The 12,406-nt window shown below is 37.7% G+C and overlaps 1 long non-coding RNA gene across 1 annotated transcript in view; it reads right to left on the reverse strand.

Moving 5' to 3' along the window:
- The window catches only part of LOC311442868, a 102,560-nt gene that overhangs the window by 25,865 nt on the left and 64,289 nt on the right, over positions 1 to 12,406 (reverse strand). The gene's annotated exons all lie outside the window — the stretch shown is intronic.

Below are 12,406 nucleotides of genomic sequence, written 5' to 3' on the forward strand. Positions count from 1 at the left end.
CAGGCTTTCCACCCCTCAGAAGATTCACTTACATTAAGTGGCGAGGTGGAAGCAGTGAATGAACAATAGATGGCTGTCAGGCTCGACAGCAGGGCATGGATGTATGAGCGTGGAGCTGACAGCGAGGGCCTCAGAGGGTAAACTGCTTTGCTGGAACTAATTAAACAGATGAAATTATTACATGAATATGCAGATGTTGTTTACATTTTACCATATGGTATTATTTCAGGTAATAACTCGCAGGAGGATCCCTTCCTCTCATCAAGAGGAAATGAGTTGAAAAGGAGGCTCCACGTGTCACCTTTCAGTTGCTAGGCAGACATTGATATGGCAGGCTTCTCTCCAAGTCGTAGGGAAAATCTTCCCCTTGTAGCTATAAAACACTGGAGAAGATTTGCATTCTTCCTACCATGCAATGCTGGAAGAGATTATCTTTTATTAAGCATAAATGTTGGGGTTGCAAATTTTTTTCCGTTACACACAGAAGGCAATAACTTTACCAAATGTAGATTTTCCAACGTGTATTTTACAATCGAAATGCTGCCAATACATAGTCCATAGGTAGGAACTGACAGATCCATCCAAATATGCAGAGGCTGGAAGTATGACATTTCTGCAAAGTCTGACATGTGGCTGTGCTGGTTAACATTTACTGCTTTGCTAACCACAAGTGTTGATAACAAAGGCATTTCTTTCAATAAGTTTCCATTCATCATACTGAAAAGGTTGCTCTCTAGAATTATAGATGCACAGGACTACCATGTTCAAAGCTAAAAAGTTACTAATTACATGCATTTAGGATGGGTAGTCAGCTAGAATCTGACATGATCAAATTGCTGTACAACCTAGACAAAGATATATATTGAGAACAGTTCACCACTGTAATAGTTCTAAAAAACGTTAAATACAGAAGCAAGACAGTGATGGACCATAGTCAGTATTTTGGGAGCTGCTCATTGCTAGATAAATCCAGAAAGGATAGATGTGGAAACATATCTTTACTTATGCTGTACGCATCCAGTCTATGATGAAAAGCCATCCCAAATTCTGAACAAAAAATATAGATGTTATTTCCAAACAAGCCTAACAACCTTGATAATGAACAGATCATTTTGCAGCAATGTCTACATCTTAAAGATGAACATGAGTCCTGTCATTTTGCTACTAGATTATTCAAAACTTCAATCCTAAAACAATGCAATAATAATACTCCTACAAGCTGATTCAGCATCTCATTTCTACAATGGATCAGTGGCACCACCTTTCTGATTAGATGCACAAAATATGTGTGTATTATTACTCTTGCTTCTTCTAAATGTTCATAGCTGATATGTGGACTGACCGCATTGATCTTTCCCCAAAGACTCAAGTACCGGATATGTTTCTAGAGCTCATGGACAGAGGATAATGCCAAGTTATATCACCACTGGATTGACAGATTAGTTGCGCATTGCACCGATGCATTTGGCTTCAAAATATGTTCTTAGGTACATCATTTTATTAGATCATTGGGGTCACCAGTGACTTATCTAGTTTAAAATGCAAAGACATGATGTCAGTAGTGCAAAATTTGGCCTTGATTCAAGCTATCTTACTGTATTTTTGAAATAAGACAAATATTTTCTCTTTACCGTGATTTCCCCTCTAAAAAATACAATTGAATAGCCAGTATAATGACCTCTGGTCATTCTGAGCAAGAACAAGAAAAAAAAAACACATCCTTCTTGACTTAGAGTTAGATAACTTTATATGGAGTCAGTGCTGTAAGTTCAGAAAGGATTTCTTTGTCTTCTGACATAAACATTTAGCAATATAACATATATATCAAAACAAACCAGAACAGTTCACTTTATATACATTCCCTTTGGAGAGGAGGTGAGAAAACAAACACAGAACAGATGTTAGTCATGCTAAATGTACTACTGGAGGGTGCTTGGATACTAAGGTGATGATGGTAAAAGAAATGAATAGAGTATTCTCTTCTGCAACTGCTATTCCTAACCAACAAAAATGCAATGAGAAGTGCTTCTTTCCTCTGTTAATCAATGCACCACCTAACAACCAAACAACGAAGCTAAACACTCTAGATTTTCCTCAGGAAACTAGCACACATGACAGTTACTACTAATTACTGACTCGTTTCCACCTTTCCCTCCTCATTTGTTATTGTTGAAAGCTGGCTTTGATCACTCAAAAACACATTCCTATACAATAAATTGAATCACTGCAGCAGTTAGGAAAAAAAAGTTTCTGTAAATTCCTACAGATTATCTTGTCAAAGCATTTGCCTTTCTTGTTTTATTCATTACATTATATATTATATTATACAAAGAAATCTTGTTTTAGAAAACTATTTGTTTTTTACTAGAAACTAGTCTTCTGGGTTACAGGGCACACCACAGGATTTTTTTTGGCACACGTGGTCAATTTATCTCATCCCTTCCTTAGACCTGCCACTAGGTATTTTTGTGTAACCACAACCACTACTTTTCTGCTAACAAAGACACCAGGCTTTGGAGCAGTTTTGATCTCTGGTTATGAAGCATTGTGTCTGCTCGCAATGTACTATGATTCCTGGTCCTACTAAAAAGAGCCTGGGGGCAAAAAGGCAACAGCATGGAAATAAATTCAAGAACTTGAGTACCAAGATAAGAGATGAACTTGCTGCGAGTGATCAGAGATGTGGACGAAGGAACAAATGAAAAAAGAAGTGCTACAACAGGAGCTGAGAACATCCTTGTTGTTGGCTTCACAGGAGGTAAAGAGTGACTGCACACAGATCACTGAGCAGGCACTGCCTGAGGCTGTTACTGCTGAGCAGAAATCATGATACAGCTATTATTAATAATAGCATAATAGTGCTCAGAGGTTTCTTGATGGTGTCAGAAACAGCAAATGAGACAGCAGATGAGTCCTGGAGAATAAGGTCCTGCCTTATGCCTTACCATCATTTCCCATTTACCTCTTGGGCAGACTTTCTACAAGTCTATATTACTTAATTACTAGATTCAGAGTCTTATATTTTGTAAAATCTGAGCACAGACTATGTAAGTAATGTGTAAATGCAAGAACATAAGTACTTAATACCCCTAAAATTGACCTATTTTCTTCTTCTGTTTACTACAATAGTAAATCATGACCAATCGTTTGCTGGAATTTTTTCCCCCACTCACTTATGCCTAAAATTCTTCACTTAAGTATTCTGGCTATTATAACATTCCTCTAATATTATTGCACTGCTCTCCTCAGCTCACTCTCTGGGTACTGTGAGGTCATATGGACAAAACTGTGCCTTATTTATGTTTGGAAAACGTCCAGCACATTAGTGTTACGGGAAAGAAAAAAGAAAAAAAAGGTAAACTTTGGTTTCATTTGTTCTTATTCTCATCTTTTGTTTTTCTTCCAAGAAATCAACTCCACTTGGCAGCCACTAATTTGTGAACACTAAGACAAACAATTGAAAGATGCGTGTTCATCAAGCATGTATGTGATTGATCATGCAGAGTTAAGTTTAACTGTGACATCTTACTTCCACCAGAAAGTCCCAATGAACAAAGGGCAGCAAGAAGTCCATTCGTTTTCTTCATACCTTATTCTGTTTCAGGGTTTCATACTTCAGCATTTTGCCACCTGATGTTTAAACTCTCCCTAGTGCACGCAAAATAAAGTAAATTGAGTCATAGCAAAGATGGATTTGGCCTGAAGTGTCTTGGATGAAGGCCCAAACCTAAGAAAAAAAATAATTCAGAAAACTTTGCATTCAAAATCAAGAGAGATAAAAGAACTGTTGTGTGTTCCTGAAGTGGAAAAGCCATAACTGTGCAACATTTCTCTTGTCCAAACGTCATACTGATCTATTCGAAATAGGAAAAACTAATGCTAGTCACAGAGTCTGACATGCTGATTACTATTGCAGTATTTCACTTTAATAGATATTATATATGAACTAGAGTGAGTTTTTGTTTTGTTTTCCAAAAATGTTTCTGTGTTGCTATCCAGGGTGAAAGACAAATACTGTGAGTTTTATGTATTATGCATAATCGTTTTGCAGCATTTAAAAAAAAAAAAAAAAAAAAGCTTCAAAAAGAAAAAATCTTATTTTTCAATGGAATGAAAGAAGGGCGGAGAGACTGCTATCTTTCTTAGGCTTCTATTCAAGTACAATCACAAATACCAAAAGAGTATTTCTGCGAGTATTTTACATGGTGACTACCACAAAATATTTCAGCTGTGTCAGCAGTCGTTCAATTCTAGATTACATTTTGGCATTTCAGAAAAAAACCTATTCTGGCAAAAATGAAACTGAGGAACAAGTAATATGATTATGACAATTTATATTTGTAACAGTTGTGAATGGTAGCATCAGTGCTTGCTAATCCTTTGATAAATTCTTGTTACCTTTCAGTTCCCAAACGTATCTACGCAAGTATAAAGCATATTGGAGGCAGATGCTGCAGCAGATGAATGTGCTTGCCAAGTGGTGTTTTGTTTGTTTTGTGGTTGGTGGTTTCTTTTTTTTTTTTTTTTCCCCTCTAGGTATTCTTGATCTATAGTGTTAAACGCACCAAATAGTTCTTACTTCTGGCACACTTTATGCAACATTCTGGGATACTGATTAATAAAGCTTTCTTCTTTTTCTTTTTCCCATTCTTCTCCTTTTTCCCCTTTCTCCCATCTTCATGTTAGATCTCATCTCATAGCCTTTACCCAGATGAGTAATATTTACTCTAGTGGCACTACTTACATGAATAGAAGAAATAGGAATAATCTTCAATGAACTACAGAATCATATCACACTAGAACCTATCCAGTAAAGCTTTGCTTTCTTCTTTCTTAACCCTGAAACATCATAATGGAATACAATAAAACAGAAGAAAAAACAGTTTCAGGACAATCAAATTTAAAACTGAGCTTGTTTTAACAATTCACATGAAAGGAGCACAACATCTGCACAATTCTATTAATTCTTTGAAAAAAACGCACCTGGAAAATTTTATTTTCACTGATATTATAGACAGATTATAAGTGATTATATTATATTATATTATCACTTATATTTATAGAAACTATATATCAATAACACTGTGTATTCCTGCAGTTTTACACCATTTCCCATCACCCAAAAAATGGAATATATTTACTTTAATAGGATGTAGGTTTCATGTTCTCTCTGATATTCACTTGTCTTGATCCTTAAAAGTCTGTAAGGGCTTTAGTCAGTTGTTTTTTAAGTTTTAGAATTCATTCAGTTTTACAGTTATCTTCTGAATTTAAAGAGGGGTGGGTTGGCTGCACAGTACACACAGAAGACGGCATTGACAACATACATCATTGTTGTATACTGTTCTTAATTTTGAAAGAAGTGTACACATGTGCATGCATGCATGCATCTTTATGAGCGCATGCACATAAGCAAACAATACTGTCATATAAAAAGGCTGGAGAGGTTTGGGAGCTTGAAAGCAATATCTTTCCCCTCTAAACTGCTTTATTACTGGCATTCCCTCCCTCTTGGGCATGCGTTCAGCTGAGACTAGGCCAAATTGGCAGTCATTTTCAAAGTGCTTGGCAGGCCTATGATCCCTGGGAGTTTTCAGCTGACATCTCTCTCTCAACCAGTCTATGCAAGGGTCAGTGGGAGACCTGACTCCCAGGCCCTGGCTTGCTCTAGTTGTGTCATGAGTCAGGACCAATATAAATTAAAACCTTAAAGCCATACTGTGAAGGCATTCTTTACCCCCTGAGGTATTTTTTTTTTTTCCCTGTGACAGATTGCCTTTCTACTAGTTTCCTATTTTTCTATTCTTGGATGATACAGTAGCAAGTATGTTCCTCTGAGGTGAAGAAAGGGGGAACAACTGGCTAAGAGAGAGTTAAGCTTCCACCAAGTTTTTAATATTTTTGGTAGATTTGTTGATGCTCAACAAGCAGTAGCGAAATAATAATAATACTTGGAGCTGCTTATCACTTACAAACAATAGTCCAATGACAATGTTCACACTGACGGAAAAAATGGGAGTAGAAATTAATAGTGACAGTCCTGCAGGAAACAAGGGAGAAATTGGATACCAAGTTATAAAATACAGACTAACCCAATAGGCACATGCTGCTGTTATTATATTAATATTGTTAAAAATATCAAAGCACTTTAAAAATGGAATTGTACTGTAGGTAGATGGACAGTATTATTTCCACATTCTTTTAAATAGAAATTTTCACTCCTTGTTTGGCTTGAAGGCATGGATGTAATTTGTTGCTCAAAAACCAGTAGCTGAATGCTGTGAAAAATAAGACTTAGGATTAAAGTCTCCCATTTGAAGGACAGAATCAGGCTACACCAAGAGCTCTCTATTATTAACAGAACCATGTGAGTCACTGCAGATATGGATTTCACTGATGTTCAAAAGTGGGGTGAGCCATGTTTATTTAGTTAGTTAGAGAGCAGGGAAAGATTGTTTTTCCTCCATGCAAAAATAAACGGAAGAAACCCAACCAAACTCACATAAATGAAGAAGTAAATACATATCTCAACAAATCTCACTCTCTAACGAACCTAATCCTACAGACCCAGCTGACACAGGTGCTACCCCTCTAAAAAATAAATAAAGTAAAATCAACAGATAACTACACATAAAATGCAGAATATGAGCTCTAAATCATCAAGGAAAAGACCACAATATCAGTATTGACAATTCAAGATATTATTACAGAAGCTTTTTTTTTGTGCCTTTTTTTTTTTTTTTTTTTTTTTTTTTTTTTGCTTTTTCTGCTGTGCTCATAAAGTACCTAACACAGAGGAGGCCAAGCCCTCACATGTGCCTGAATAATCAACACCTCATAGTAACATAATTTCATCTGAAATCAGGGGGATCAGGCAATCAGCATGGCTTCGGAATAAAGCTGCATGAGGGAACATAGGGGCCCAGAAGGGTGCGCAGGATCAAGACAGGTCTACACACAGCTTCTCCTCTTTGCCATCCCCAGGTGGAGACAACAGACAGACATTGCTTTTTGTTCTCCCTCATTTGAAATGTGTCTGTACCCAAGGCTGGGTGGTGGAGACGGCACAAACAGCGGCTTGCCCCAGCTGGGCGCTGGGCTCCATGTCACCCTGACTCGTGACTCCGATTAAAAGAAGTGATCAAAACCTACAAAGCAAACATGCTACTGTACCCCAAGGCCTGGTTTCACTGCTCTTTTTCAGTTGATTGCAAACAAAAATATCTGTTCTCTCATAGTGACTTCAAGCAAAGCCACCAACCCATTTTCTTTCAAGTAGGTTTCTTGATGCAAATAATTTTGATCTCTGTTTTTAGCAATGACACGTTTCCTCCTGCTTCAGCATTCTCTTAATGCGCAGTGAGACAGACCTTCATTTTCCACCAGACACCAAGCCTCGACTTAATAAGCAATGGGGGTAAAATATCCACTCTTTACATGTTGGGTATCCTGAGGTACATACAAGCGTTGCTCTAAGATGTGATAAAGTAATCTAAAGCTGGGCCCAGCCTGCCAGTTCAGGCCTAAAGGGATTTGATTCAGTGTCAAAACCTTTGGCTCAGGAGGTCACTCTCTCTTCTTGCTTTTCTTATAACAAAGGCAGAGGGTTCGGGGGGGAGGGAAGGCTTTTTTTTTTTTTTTTTTTTTTTGTCTTGTGAATTCATCAACTGTTGTTTGTTGAGCAGCGGGCCTTTATTCAGCCTACTGAAACATTTTCATTAGATGGAGGCCTCTGAAGTGCGCTAGCGGCTGGGACCGCGCGAGTACAAAATCTTAGGCCTCTCCAGAAGCCGGCTGATTGAAATCAGCACTGTGTCAGGGGCTGTCATATCTCAGAAAAGACATAAAACACACGGAAACATCAATAAGCAACAAGCCTCTGACAGCTCTGAGACATTCCAGCTGACAAGAAGAGAAAAGGGGTAAGGTTAGGGCTCATGGGGGATATTTAAAATGCCTAACAGCCAGCCGAAGTGTTGGCAGGCTTCAGGGAGGCCCAGAAAAGACAAGATAAAGTCTATCAGGTTATCACCTGGTTCGAGACAGATCCCTCACAGCAAGGCCACAGGGATGAGACAATGACACAACGGCATTATTATTATTATTATTTATTTAAAAATGTATCTGAGAAACAGACCGCATTTACACTGAGGTTACCCAGACAACGTTTGTGCTGAAGAAGATTAAAAAAAAAAAAAAAAAAAAAAAAAAAAACACGAAAAAGGAGAAGAAATGTAAAAGAGGGAGGACAAAAAGAGAATCCTGTGAGTTAAAGAATTCTGCTTCCAGCTACCATGTACAGAAATCAAAAAGGATTAACAAGTTTTTTTCATTTAATTTCCTGTACACCAGACGCTTTTGTTAAGAGATCAGATATTGCTATTTATTGAATTTTTAATATGATCTTTATTAAAAGGCAGCACACATGTTTGGTTTTCTTTCTTTTTTTTTTTTTTTTTTTTTTTTTTTAACATATATGGGTATAAAAATCAAAGCATAGCAATGAACCATAGTTGTTTGATTTTGGTCACTTTATATTATGGTGATTCAGACTTATTTAAATTTTTAAAATAATAAAATAAAAATAAAAAAAAAACAGCCCCATGGAAATGGCCCCTCATCTTCCTTTTAACTCTGGTCTATTCTGCAAACTAAGCAAAAGGCCCAGTGCAGCACTTTGACCAATCAGATAACAAATTCTGCATTTGGAGTCTGTATAAGACCAAGAAATGAGGTGGCATAGCCAAGTAAAAAGGGCTACCTGTAACCATTTAACATTTTTAAATTACCAATCACTGCAGCTTTAAGGTTGAAAATTTCACCACTAACCTTTCCAGTAATAATCAACAGCATTGGCAATTCCAGCCTCTCTTTCCTTAAATATTTGGCATGGCAAAAGTATGAGTTTCTTGAGGTTAGTCTAGTGCTAAAATTAGACAACATAAGAAACGAAACCATAACCTGATCAGAAGGTTTTATTCATTCTTTTATACCAGCCCCTCTACAGTTTTTCTTTATGTACTGTTAATATATTTTGCAGTCATTTACAATACTGATTAGACTGAGACTTGTGTAATATCCTACTTATTTCTTTGTTACCCTGCTCTTATTAGTGTAAATCCGTAAGATTCAACTAAGTTTTATTAGGCATAATTATTACTGCACTAGCCTGAAGCTTGGGAGACTGAGGTTCAAATACTTTCCTCTGCCAGACTTCAGTTCTAGATGACCTGTAAACCACTTAATCTTTCAACAAAACCTTCTGCAACCAGAGCAGATGGACCTCAAGAGTGAAGGCAACCACAAGCTCTAGACCCTCACATTCAATTTATTTTTCTAGCAAGGTTTTCCTTTTTGGGGACATCAGCTGGATTTCATAGTGCCTATAATCCCATATCGCTTTGTGGTAGACACCATTGGGGAACTTCAGTAGCAGTCTTGGAAGATTTTGTTGACCATAGCATCATAGTCCTGCATGCAAGCTACAGAGAATCCACTGGGGCAAGCACAGAGCCAGAACAAAGCTCTAAGGAAATTCTGAAAACTAACCAACAGACTACACTGTTCTTCCTCTCATCTACAGGTTGCTGCTGCAAAGCAACGTGAACACAGCCTCTGGGCTTCACCTTCCAAAATGTGTACTAGGAGTAACAGTTCATCCTTGTAGCACCTACTCATTGTGAAAACAAAGTAATTATAAGTCTGAAACCACTGGACAACATATCACATATTTTAGATAGACAAAACACCTAAGGTCTTCTGCAGTGCTCAAACAATAAAGCAAAGCTCAGCGCTGGCTTAAAGACCTTTTACTCCAGTATGTATTAAGAGGCATGGTTAGCATAATAATCAAAAGAAAACAGGCAGAGTACAGTAAAATGCAGTTATAAAAAAACATTTCTACACAACCATCACATTTATGAAAGAACATTAGTAAGACATCAATTCCTACTTACAAGAAAGATACAACTTTTCCTCAATTTGTTGGAAGGGTATATTTTGCTTAACAGCATGGGATGAAGTTACAAACACCAGAGGATATATATCATTCAGATTATTTTCATGAGTCTCTGAGATCAAAAGCACTCTTACAAAAGATGTCCTGAGCCTGAAGTGAGGACAAGTAAAGTCTTTTGACTGAATGCAGCATGTGTCAACCTGGACACCCATTGACCTGCCAGGTTATTTCTACTTCTGGCACTAAGAATTCCAGGGAGGATATGTCATCTGTGTCTTTTCTTTTTAATGGAAAGTTGGATCTATATCTAACATCATAAGTAATTACCCACTGTACCAATAATTGTGAAGGGTGGTATGTGGATCACAGATGGCCTGTGGGGAACAGCAGGCATAGACAGAATGGTCCAGGTGCTATTTGATGTTGGAAGAAGTTAGAGTCATCTTCTAGCTTGGCACAAGAGACTTTCTTAAGATTACAGGAGTGCAAAGGTGAGCTTTCATTGCACTTGCACGTGACCTGTGCTTTCAAAAAAACACCTGTATCTCAGGATCCTGCCAAAAATCCTAAGTGATATGGGCCATTGCCTTTTTTCCCCTACAGATTTTTCTGTCAGGTAGTTTTCCAAAGGTACGTGGATTTGACTTTGCAGTGGAAACTAGTCTCTCTATAGTTCAAAATAAAATGATGTCCATTTTTTTTCCCCAGTGTTTTGAGCTGGAACTTTGTTTCAGGTACAGTGGTCAAAACAGGATTCTCTCTTTTTACTGTAGAAAAGAATGCCAGGTTTATTTTTTTCTTTTGTCCCTCCCTATTCTTTTGAACACATTTTTCTGAAGAAAAAAAGATCAAACAAAAGACTTTTTTTTCCCTTGAGATAAAATAAATGGTACCAAGACTCCTTACTTCTTAACAGAAGTCCAGAAGATGAACTTAAATACATGAAGTTTTTATTCCTCTTTGTAAAGACTCAGTCTGTGGAAGTTGCACTGAAAACCAGCCAAAGAACCTTCTAAGACTGAAAAATCAGGTTCACTGATCACTTCCTTTTAAGTGTATCTGGCAACCAGTACTATTTTTATGACTCAGACTGAAAACTGATTTCTTCTTAGTCTTACAGACATTAGGCATTTAAAATCCCATACTATGAGATTGTCTGCTATGAGAAATGGAAATGCTTCTGACTGTGGTAATGAAAACCTCTTTTGAGCCACTGGATTCTCAGAACCTCAAATAGCTTGACTTGAGACTGCAGCATCACTGAGCTCCAACTTATTCCACTGAGCGATTTTACGTGAAGGCTTACAAAACGATGTACCAAAAACCTAAGTGGGTAATTAAGAAGCTTACAAACAATAACAATGCTAATAAAAAAGTGTGCTGAAATTTTAAACTTTCATGGGAAGCCAAACTGAAACATCACTACAGGTAATCACAAATGAGATACACAGAGTGGAAATGGCCCAATTCCTATTGCAGTAATGAAGAAGTGATTTCACTACAGGTCAATGTGGTTTGTTAACATCTATTATTATGTATTAATACAGGATAATAGTCAGAAGGTTTTTTCTTCCTCTTTTCCTTCAGTGCTCCCAAAAGAATGGACTGAACTGTGCTAGCCATCTTGGCAATCAGTGCTTGGTCTGACCGTCAATATATAGCCAGCCCCAGCAGGAAAACCACTGAGGGCATACCAGAGTTACTGCCTCCATCCTTGGACTGACTTGCTATGCATGTCAGCAGAACTTCTGGGGGCATATCTACCTCTTCTTGGAGGTCTAGTAAACCTGTAGAGTGCCTCTACAATTCAAGGGGGGAAATTTCCAGGCACAGGGAGAGCCATGACAAGGTATTGGAAGAGTAGACTAGACAAAAACTCCTATCAATTTTGATGAGAATAAGGAATAATAATGGGTAACTTCCAGATGAGAGTCCTAGTAACACTTCAGTGAAGACTATGCATAATGCTGCAGCACAAATACGTAGGCAGGGATTGGGGAAGACTGAAAAGACACTATGAAACAGTTTCCATAGGTGAGTTCAGAAGGATTAGTGTAGACTAGATGACCACATAATCTACTAAATACTCATACTGAAATTGGTTTAGGATGAGTGGCTTCTCTTGCAAAATACTTTGCTCTGGACTTCCCAGTTCCTTGCAGTGCTCTTGGCTTTGACTGCAAATACAGTCAAAGCCTTACTTGGAGTGCCATCAGTAGCAAGGTGAGCAGGATTTACCATGCCTTTAAAGTAATTACATGCAGCTTCAAACTCAATGAGTTCAGTGGCAATGAAAGTCCAGCAAAGTATCATGTTTACAGGAACATGTGTTCATGCAGCACAACACTGCAGTCAGAACTGTGAAAATACATTTTCTGATGTGTGTGCTGGGAATTAATTTTCATGAAATCAGAGTGCAGTCCCCCTGAATTTCCCCACACAATCTGA

Source organism: Aythya ferina (genome assembly GCF_964211825.1).
Source record: "Aythya ferina genome assembly, chromosome: 11".
In the NCBI taxonomy this organism is placed as follows: domain Eukaryota; kingdom Metazoa; phylum Chordata; class Aves; order Anseriformes; family Anatidae; genus Aythya; species Aythya ferina.